Genomic DNA, 11,138 nt, shown 5'->3' with positions numbered 1-11,138 from the left:
CTTTGTTTGAATGTGGTCCACAGACATGTATATAAATACTTAATTTTCTTGCTTCTGAAAAAAATTTTTAAGATCTAGCAACAATCAGCTAGAACAACAACAACAAAATGGTTCCAGTTCATTCCACCTGCCTTAAGTTTCCTACTCCTGAAAAGATTGGGTTTGTGACCATTGTACTATAGTCTACACACTATCATTTATTTATTTTTGAGACAGAGTCTCGCCCTGTCGCTCAGCTTGGAGTGAAGTGGTGCAATCTTGGCTCAATGCAACCTCCGCCTCCTGGGTTCAAATGATTCTCCTGTCTCAGCCTCCTGAGTAGCTGGGATTACGGGTGCGTGCCACCTCACCCAGCTAGTTTTAATATGTTTTATTTTTTGGAGAGAGAGTCTGTCTCTGTCATCTAGGCTGGAGTGCAGTGGCGCGATCTCGGCTCACTGCAACCTCTGCCTCCCAGGTTCAAGAGATTCCCGTGCCTCAGTCTCCTGAGTAGCTAGGATTATAGGCATGCACCACCACACCCAGCTTCTTTTTGTATTTTTAGTAGAGCCGGGTTTTCGCCATGTTAGCCAGGCTGGTCTGGAACTCCTAACTGCAGGTAATCCACCCATCTCAGCCTCCCAAAGTGCTGGAATTATAGGCGTGAGCCACTATGCCTGGCCTAGTTTTTATCTTATTTTGAAACAGAGTTTCGCCTAGACTGGAGTGCAATGGTGTGATCTTGGCTCACTGCCACCTCTTCCTCCCAGGTTCAAGAGATTCTCCTGCCAGAGCCTCCCGAGTAGCTGGGATTACAGGCGCCTGCCACCAGGCCCAGCTCATTTTTATATTTTTAAAAGAGGTGGGGTTTCACCATGTTGGCCAGGCTGGTCTTGAACTCCTGACTTTTAAGTTATCTGCCTACCTTGGCCTCCCAAAGTGCTGGGATTACAGGTGTAAGCCACCGTGCTTGGCCCACTTATTTTAGAAAATAATTCCCTCAAAGTATATGCAAGCAAAACACTAAGCCATGTGGGCCCTTGCTGTTTGGGCTGCTATAACAAAACACCACAGACTGAATAGTAAATAAACAATCTAGCTTTATTTCTTACCATTCTGGAGGCCAGGAAGTCCAAGATCAAGGTGTGATTTGTGTCTAGTGAGAGCCCGATTCCTGGTTTACAGACAGCCATCTTCTCATTGTGTCCTCACATGGTGGAAGAGGTAGGGAATTTCTGGAGTCTCTTTGATAAAGACACTAATCCCATTCATGAGGGCGCTACATTTTTTTGTTTTGTTTTGTTTTGTTTTTTTGAGACGGAGTTTTGCTTTTGTCACCCAGGCTGGAGTGCAATGGCGCAATCTCAGGTCACTGCAACCTCCTTCTCCCAGGTTCAAACAGTTCTCCTGCCTCAGCCTCCAGAGTAGCTGGGATTACAGGCGCCTGCCACCACGCCCAGCTAATTTTTGTATTTTTAGTAGAGGTGGGGTTTCACCGTGTTGGCCAGGCTGGTCTCGAACTCCTGACCTCAGGTGATCCACCCACCTTGGCCTCCCAAAATGCTGGGATTACAGGCGTGAGCCACCATGCCTGTCTGGGCTCTGCTCTTAAGACCTAATCACCTCCCAAAGACCCAATCACCTCCCAAAGACCCCACCTCTAATACCATAATTTTGGGAGTTACGATTTCAACACAGGAATCTGCGGGGGACACAAATGTTCAGACCATAGCAGCTCTCATCTTTCATGAAGGAGGCACAGAGCCAGGCTGCATCACCTACCTGCTTTAGCACAGGTGAGTGAGCACTGTCATCGGAGCTGGTTTAAACTGCACTTGCCACTCCATCACCCTAAGGCTGCCTTCTCCCACTGTCAGCTGGCTTCACAGCCCAGCAGTTACTGACATGTTAGTAAAGAAGGACATTCACAGTGGCACTCGGTAAGTTGAAGAACAAAAGTACAGCATGAAAATGCCAGCTGAAAAGGCATTCACTGGAGGTCAAAACAGTTCACAAGAGGCAGCAATAAACAGGGAAGTTCCAGAAACTTTGGGTTAGGGGATGCAGGTCCTGAAACTTACATTAAGAAAAGCTCTTTGCTTTCAATTAACAAAATCGAATTCAGAGCAAACGGGTGAACTGGACTGAGCGTGCCTCCATTGTTGGGTAAAGCTTAGTAATACTGCCCACAGTATCATTTCCCAGAGCTTTCTTGAGAGGTTGCACAGAAAGGTCTTGTTGTTGAGCTGAAGAAAGATGCTGGGAATGGGCTCTGTGATCCTGCTCTGTTGTCAGGTTGGTTTCACCCGCAAGGGGCCCACCGTACCTCCCCGTGGAGACACTGCTTAGTTTCAATGTGCTTTTCATTCTCTTGGCTGCCTGAGCAAATGGCCATCACTGTTTCCATTGTGAGCTCTTCCCCTTCGGGAGCTGAGCCCAAAGTACAGGGAACATGTGCTGGAGACCAACATTTGGCAGCCTGGGTCCCACTTGGAGTGACTTTCTGCCACTCCCTTTCCTCCCACAGAGACATTTTCCTTCATCTGGTCACTGAAAAGCAGTGCCGGACAGGCTTGTTCTAAAAGCTGATTCCTAACCCTACTGGCTCATAGGAATGAGGGGCAAAACATCCATACCCAAATTCAGAGCCCAGGTTAGTAGATTGAGACAAGAGTTATTTTCAGGCTGGCATGGTGGCTCATGCCTCTAATCCCAGCACTCTGGCAGGCAGAGGCGGGAGGATCACCTGAGGTCGAGAGTTCGAGACCAGCCTGACCTTCGTGGAGAAACCCCATCTCTACTAAAAATACAAAATTAGGCACATGCCTGTAATCCCGGCTACTCGGGAGGCTGAGGCAGGAGAATCGCTTGAACCCGGGAGGTGGAGGTTGCAGTAAGCCCAGATCGCACCGTTGTACTCCAGCCTGGGCAACAACAATGAAACTCTGTCTAAAAAAAAAGAGTTATTTCCATCCCTCCCTTGTCACCAACATGACTGAGGCCATATGTAGTCACAGCATCAGTGGGCAGTTTCCTAGAGAAAATTTTTCTTTGTATTATCTATCCAATTAATAATTTTTATGAGAATCCTACCTAACAGTTGAAAAACACTGAGCATCCTAAATGCGACGATCTAATTTTGTAGGACAGATAAGAAGTTATAAGCAGAGGTTAAATACTTTCCCCACATCCACATAGAAGTTAGTGGCAGAACTGGTACTAGGACACAACTGCTTGAGTATCTAGGTCCAGTTTTATTCTACTACACCAAGTAGTAAGGACCATGTTTTTGTTTTTTTGCATTTTAAAATTGAGGTATAATTATGTAAAGTACACGAACATTAATGTGTAGACTTAATGTGGACAAATGTTTACACCAATATAATCAACGCTCCAATCAAAACACAGGATGTTTCCATCCTCCAGAGGCCTCTTTCTACTCGACTGCCTGCTCCCCACCCCCCACCACATCAGGCAGTCACCACTCATGATATTTGTCCCTTTTGATTCATTTTGGGTCCCCAGTTTTAAGAAATAAAAATTGAATTCAAACAACTTTGCCTGAAGCCCTTAAATCTTTACAGAATTTCCCTACCACTTTTGGACCACAGGTATAAAGATTTGTTCTGGATTCATCTGGACGGTGTTACAGCAAGTCAGTCTCAGCCCCAGTACAGACACGTTTAGGTTTAAAAGGATTCATGTTTATAGGACGTGAAGGTCAACAATTCTTCAATATGGGGTATTAAAAAAACTACTCTTTCTGGAAAATAAATGTGCTTTGTCTGAAATATCTGTCTCCTTGGCTGTTTCTGTATCTAACCATTCCTTCAGGATAACTGCCTATGGGAAGAGCTGCTCGAGCTCTGGAAAGTAAGCACTTATATACTAAGTATTTTTCCAGTTGGAAGCTGTCTCCTGGTTTCAATAGCTTTTCTGTTGCAGTGGGATCCATTTTAACAGCTCCTCTGGCTTTCCCAGATACCATCTCAGGAGGCAGTGGCAGTTGAAAAGATAACACTGTCCTAAGCCATTTAACTAGCCAGGAAGGGACCTGGGTTTTAGGAGCTGGAAAATTTTGGCTAAGGCTTGCTCAGAACACTGTATTAAATCCAAAAAGTCTTGCCAAGGTCCAGGTGGAGGCAGCTTTCCCCCAGCCACAGACACTACCAAATCAGACAGGGCTTGCATTTCTTCCGACCAGAGGCACTGGCAGCCAGGGTCAGTCATTATCTCCATAGCAGCCTCGTTTCCCCAGACAGTGAGCTCATGCTTGGCGCTGATCAACTCCATAAAACAAGGCATTTAACCCTATGCAGAAATGACTACATGAAATCTATATACACAATTATTTAAATCAAGCCAAGTTTTGAAAATTATTAAGAAAATACAAATTATGCAACACAGTCGTAACACTAGAACCCACTTACGGACACAGAATAAACAGCAAGGCTCGAAGTGTAAACCTCCCTGAAAGAGCCAAATTCCACAAGACAGTAATTCTGTGGAATTAAGCTGCCTAAAGCAGCTTGTGAGATTCCTCTTCCCTATACAACATCGCCTCTATGTGTTTTCTGGTGTTAATGCAGTTTAAAATAGAGAAACCTTTTTCCATTAATTTTTATTTCATTTAAAAAATTTATTTAAAAAATAGGCATATATTAACATGGTTCAACATTTTAAAAGGGTATAAAGTTAAAAGTCTCCCTCCCACTCCTTGGACCCTGGCCATCCTTTGTCCTATTTGATGATTGGTTTCTTGTAAGTAGATTCATAGATACTTTAGTATATATAAGCTAAACAGTTACCTATCTTTCATGCTTTTTTTTTCCAGCCTCCCGAGTAGCTGGGATTACAAGCATGTGCCACTATGCCAGGCTAATTTTGTATTTTTAGTAGAGACGAAGTTTCTCCATGTTGGTCAGGCTGGTCTTGAACTCTCAACCTCGGGTGATCTACCTACCTCAGCCTCCCAAAGTGCTGGGATTATAGGCGTGAGCCACTGCACTCGGCCTCTTTCATGTTTTTTTAATAGAAATGGCATGTTGTAATGGTGTTCTGTGCTTTGCTTTCTTTGGATTCACTGTATTTAGAAACAGAACTTAGAAGATATATTTAAATCAAGCAAATTATATGTTTATTTAATCTTTGACCAAACAATCCCACTTCTAAGACTATCCAAAAGATACAGTGGCAAAAATACAAATTGTCGCATATATGATATGCCAACAACAAATAAAAATGGCTACTGTTAGAGGGAAGGAAAAAACCAGGGAGGAGACAAGGATGAAAGACATCTGAATATACCTTTCTTCAAAGAAAACTAGTTCTAGCCAGGCATGGTGGCTCATGCCTGTGATCCTAGCACTCTGGGAGGCCAAGATGGGAGGATCGTTTGAGGCCAGGAATTAAAGACCAACCTGGCCAACACAGTGAGACCCCATCTCTATTTTTTTAAAAAACAAAAACAAACTAGTTTCAACTTTGGAATCATACAAACATTTTACATAATTTTTAAAGCATCCCTAAAAACTGAAAGTAAAGTAAAATTATGTACAGATTTGGAGCAATAACTAGAGAGGAACTATTTCAAGTGACTTTAAAACACAATTGTTAGAAGCAGGGTTTCTTAACCTCAGCATGACTGACGTTTTAAGCCAGATAATTCCTTGCGGGGAGTGGGGGTGGGGACAGGGCAGTTGTCCTGTGCATCATGCGATATTAGCAGCATCCAAGGCTCAACGAGCTTCTATAATTGGCAACACCTGGCACATACTGCCATACATCATTGCTGGGAGGATTAAGTGCTGTCTGTGTGACACCACTGGGGAGTGTTTTAAAATATAGGTTTTAGGTGGCCTGACATGGTGGCTCATGCCTCTAATCCCAGCACTGTGGGAGGCCAAGGTGGGAAGATCATTTGAGCTCAAGCATTTGAAACTAGCCTGGGCAACAGAGCAAGACACCCGTCTCTAAAAAATAAGATAAAAAAATATAAAATATAGGTTTTATTATTATTCAGGTATGATGAGGGCAACAGATCAGGTGACTCCCATTGACAAGAAAGCTTGTTAGACTTACAGATTCCAAAAGGGGTATGGCACGCCACAGGGAGCCACACTGGGAAGCCCAGGGTCAGTGCGGAGGCAGAGGGAATGAGGGGATCAAGTGGAGTAAGAGCCTTGTTATTTCCATGGGAAGGAAGGGGTGAGGCTGAGTAAGCAGACTGGCGAGTTTGAATAATTTCAGCAGGCTCTGGGGCCTAGGGGCTTTCCCTAGCTTTCTGGTACCTGGCCCTGTGGTGATTAGGGCAGGTGCATATCCCAGAGTACGGCATATTGGCCTAGAGAATGAGACGTCCTGTAAAGGACAGGTTGGGGTATGGGCTCCAGATTGGCTGGTTTACATATGAAAGGAACAGTCATAGGTGAGTCATTTATTCTCTCCAGGAATTGGCTAGCCCTAGGAAGAACAATCTCTCCACCGAATGAGCAAGGTCCCCTCCCATGTCAAAGAATCAAACATGCAAGGCTCATATCGAGGGTACAACTAGAAGCTTGTGCTTGTCTTCTGCTGGACTTCACTCATGTGCCTTCTCTGTTTGCTGATTTTAATCTGTATCCTTTCACTAAAATAAACAGGAATGATGTGTATAACAGTTTTTCTGAGTTCTGTGAATCTATCTTGTGAATCATCAAACATGAGGGTGGTCTCAGGGACTCCTGACACGGCTGCTAGAGCCATCAGGTGGAAGGGTGGTGGGGTACTTTATAATGGAAAAGACCAGACTGACACCACAGACCCCATTGCTCAGTCACAGCAAGTGGAACCACCAGATGTCATGTTCCTCTCCAAACGATGCAAAACAAAGATGCAGAGTCACTCAGGAAGCACTCGTGTCAAATCAACTGCACCTGAATCTAATCAAGCCTCTATGTGTAACTGCACATTTAGAGGAAATATTGGGGAGATAGGAACCTTTAAACAACAATGAGGGGAAATAAGCAGTGAAATACAAAATGTGGGAAATACTACAGGACAAAAAACCCCCCTTTCAACACAGAAAAAAAAGGGTAACTGTTACAGATTTAAAGAGACAAAAGACCTATCAATCAAACGCACAATATGGCTCTTATTTAGATTTTAACAAATAACCAAATAACAAACAGTCAAAATACATTTTTGAGACAAGATAGGAAAACTGAGCAGACTACATATTAGATATTAATTCTGTTAGGTGAAATATGATGGTTAGGATTTGCTTTAAATGGTCAAAAAAAATGTTGGAGGGGACGAGGCAATAGATCAAACAAGAGCAGCAACAAAGCTGACGTTTGCTAAGTTTGGGTGATGGTTCAGGGGAGTTCGCTGTGCTAGTCTGTATTTGTGACTATTTAAAAATTTCCATAACAAGTTCAAAAAAGAAAATGTATTTAAAAATGAGAAGCAGTTATCAGCCAAACATAGGTTAAGAAACATTAGTAAAATAAAAAATCCTTTCACCTGCTGTTAGAAATAATAAAAAAGAAACCGTAAAAACAAATTTTATAAATGTATGAAATCTGAGAGTCTGCTAAGATTGCAGAGATGTGATTTTAAGGCATAGATGAGATTTTAAACTTGGCTTTTAAGAGATTAAAATAAAATGTAGGATGATGGGAGGCCGGGCGTGGTGGCTCACGCCTGTAATCCCAGCACTTTGGGAGGCCAAGGTGGGCAGATCACGAGGTCAGGAGATCGAGACCAACCTGGCTAAAACAGTGAAACCCTGTCTCTACTAAAAATACAAAAAATTAGCCGGGCGTGGTGGCGGGCGCCTGTAGTCCCAGCTACTTGGGAGGCTGAGGCAGGAGAATGGCGTGAACCCAGGAGGCAGAGCTTGCAGTGAGCCGAGATTGCGCCACTGCACTCCAGCCTGGGGAACAGAGCACCAGACTCCATCTCAAAAAAATAACATAACATAACATAACATAACATAACATAACATAACATAACATAACATAACATAAAAAAATAAAATAAAATAAAATAAAATAAAATAAAATAAAATGTAGGATGCTGGATGGTTAAGTACCACTTTTAGCTCTTGAGAAAACAGGTAGTCCAAAGTGAAGGTGCCTTTGGTCTCCAGCCTTCAGGTTTTTTTCTAGTCTCTATTCTGAAGTCTAAATTTTTTTTTTTTTTTTTTTTTACACTTAGGGTTTTTTTGGGGGGTACAAATTTAACATAAAATTTAGGAATAAAAAGACATTATCCTTTTACGTTTTAATGTAAGTCTTTTTCCTTTAAAATAAGGTCTCATAAAAGAGAGAGATGCATCATCCTCTAGATAAAAGCTCCTGCCAGCCCAGGTATCCTAACTGCTGTCATAATGTGAGATTTGGGGTCAGGGAAAAGAAATTGATTAAAGCAGAATATCGGAGACCCTGGCCTTCAAGTAGTGATATTGTTGCTTTTTTTTTTTTTTTGGGAGATGGAGTTTCACTCTTATTGCCCAGGATGGAGTGCAATGGCGTGATCTCGGCTTACCACAACCTCCGCCTCCTGGGTTCAAGCAATTCTCCTGCCTCAGTCTCCTGAGTAGCTAGGATTACAGGCACGTACCACCATGCCCAGCTACTTTTGTATTTTTAGTACAGACAGGGTTTCTCCATGTTGGTCATTGCCCCCCAGCTTTTTTTTTTGAGACAGTCTCACTTTGTTGCCCAGGTTGGAGTGCAGTGGTGTGATCTCAGATCACTGAAACCTCCGCCTTCCAGGTTCAAGCAATTCTCGTGCCTCAGTCCCCCAAGTAGCTGGGACTACAGGCATGCGCCACCATGCCCAGCTAATTTTTGTATTTTTAGTAGTCATGGGGTTTTGCCATGTTGGCTAGGCTGGTCTGGAACTTCTGCCCTCAAGCTATCCACCCACCTTGGCCTCCCAAAGTGCTAGGATTACAGGTGCCACTGCTCCTGGCCTTCTTTCTTTCCTATCCAAAAGGATTTCTTATGGAAAAACATTCAAGAATAACTTCTTATGACATACATGTATTATTTCTGTAATTTAAAAAAATTTTCAGAATATATGCTCACACAAAAACTTGTACACAGATGTTCATAGCAACCCTATGTACAAGACCCAAAAAGTGAAAACAACCCATATGTCTAACAACTGATGACTGGATAAACAAAACATTTACATCCATACAACTGACTATTTTTATTCCATAAATAGTAATAAAGTACTGATTCATGCTACAATATAAATCTTGAAAACATGTTAAGTGAAAGAAGCCAGTCACAAAAGACCACATATTATACGATTCCATTTATATGAAATGTTCAGAATAGACAAATCCAAAGAGACAGAAAGTAGATTACTGATTGCCCTGGGGTAGGGGCGTTGAGGAATGGGAAGTGACTGCTAATGGGTTCTGCAATGGGTTGAGTGGTATCCCCCAAAACTTCATGTCTACCTGGAACCTCAGAATGTGACTTTAGTTGGAAATAGAGTCTTTGCAGATATAGTTAGTTAAGATGAAATCAGAGTGGATTAGGGCAGGCCCTAAATTCAATTACTGGGGTCCTTATAAGTAGGCCATGGAAAGACACAGACACAGGAAAGAAGGCCATGTGAAGACAGAGGGAGAAACTGAAGTGATGCAGCCACAAGCCAAAGACTGCCAGGAGCCACCAGAAGCTAAGGAGGAGGCACGAAAGACTCTTCTTTAGAGCGGCAGTCCCCGAGGCACGAAAAAGTCTTCCTTAGAGCAGCAGTCCCCAACCTTTTTGGCACCAGGGACTGGTTTCATGGAAGACAATTTTTCCACAGATCTAGGGGTGGGGATGGGGGATAGTTTTGGGATGACTGAAGTGCATTACATTTATTATGCACTGTATTTCTATTATTATTAAATCGTAATACACGATGAAATAATTATACAACTCACCATAATGTAGAATCAGTGGGAGCCCTGAGCTTGTTTTCCTGCAACTAGATAGTCTCATCTGATAGACAGTGACAGATCATCAGGCATTATATTCTCATAAGGAGTGTGCAACCTGGATCCCCTGCATGCACAGTTCACAATAGGATTGACACTCCTATAAGAATCTAATGCCACCGCTGGTATGACAGGAGGAGGACCTAAGGTAGTAACGTGAGTGATGGGGGGTGGCTGTGAATACAGATGAAACTTAGCATGCTCACCCATTACTTACCTCCTGCTGTGTGACCTGGTTCCTAACAGGCCACAGACAAGTAATGATCTGTGGCTCTGGGGCTGGGGGCCCCCACCCTAAAGCTTCTAGAGGAAGCGGAAGCCCCACCGACAACCTGTTTGGACTTCTAGCCTCCAGAACTGAAAGGGGATACATTTCTTTTTATTTTTTGAGACGGAGTCTTGCTCTGTCACCCAGGCTAGAGTGCAGTGGCACGATCTTGGCTCACTGCAACCTCCACCTCCTGGGTTTGAGAGATTCTCCTGCCTCAGCCTCCTGAGTAGCTGGGACTATAGACATGCACCACTACGCCTGGCTAATTTTTGTATTTTTAGCAGAGATAGGGTTTGCCCATGTTGGCCAGGATGGTCTTGATCTCCTGATCTCGTGATCTGCCCACCTCGGCCTCCCAAAGTGCTGGGATTACAAGCGTGAGCCACTGCACCTGGCCAGGGATACATTTCTGTTGTCTTAAGCCACCCAGCTTGTGGTACTTCGTTAAGAAACAGCTCTAGGAAACTATTACAGGCACAAAATTTGTGATGAAAATGTTCTAAAATTGATGGTTGCACAACTCTGTGGACATACTAAAAACCTTTTTTTTTTTTTTTTTTGAGACAGAGTCTTGCTCTGTCACCTAGGCTGAAGTACAGTGGCATGATCTTGGCTCACTGCAACCTCTGACCTCCGCCTCCCAGGTTCAAGTGATTCTCCTGCCTCAGCCTCTCAAGTAGCTGGGATTACAGGTGTGCACCACTATGCCCAGCTAATTTTTGTATTTTTAGTAGAGACGGGGTTTCATCATGTTGGCCAGGCTGGTCTTGAACTCCTGACTTCAGGTGATCTACCTGCCTCAGCCTCCCAGAGTGTTGGAATTACAGGCGTGAGCCACCATGCTGGGCCTAATAACTTTTAAATTATATACTTTAGTTGGGTGAATTTTATGGTCTGTGAATT

At 43.4% G+C, this 11,138-nt stretch overlaps 1 long non-coding RNA gene across 1 annotated transcript; it reads left to right on the top strand.

Moving 5' to 3' along the window:
* The first annotated feature begins 1,548 nt into the window (after positions 1-1,548).
* On the top strand, positions 1,549-3,770 carry LOC103880549. Its single transcript, XR_641649.4, has 2 exons — positions 1,549-1,775; positions 3,591-3,770. It is a non-coding gene; the product is annotated as an uncharacterized LOC103880549 (long non-coding RNA).
* The last annotated feature ends 7,368 nt before the right edge of the window (positions 3,771-11,138 follow it).

The sequence above is a fragment of the Papio anubis genome, chromosome 18 (assembly GCF_008728515.1).
Source record: "Papio anubis isolate 15944 chromosome 18, Panubis1.0, whole genome shotgun sequence".
Lineage (NCBI taxonomy): Eukaryota > Metazoa > Chordata > Mammalia > Primates > Cercopithecidae > Papio > Papio anubis.
This window is presented reverse-complemented; position numbering and strand designations above follow the sequence as displayed.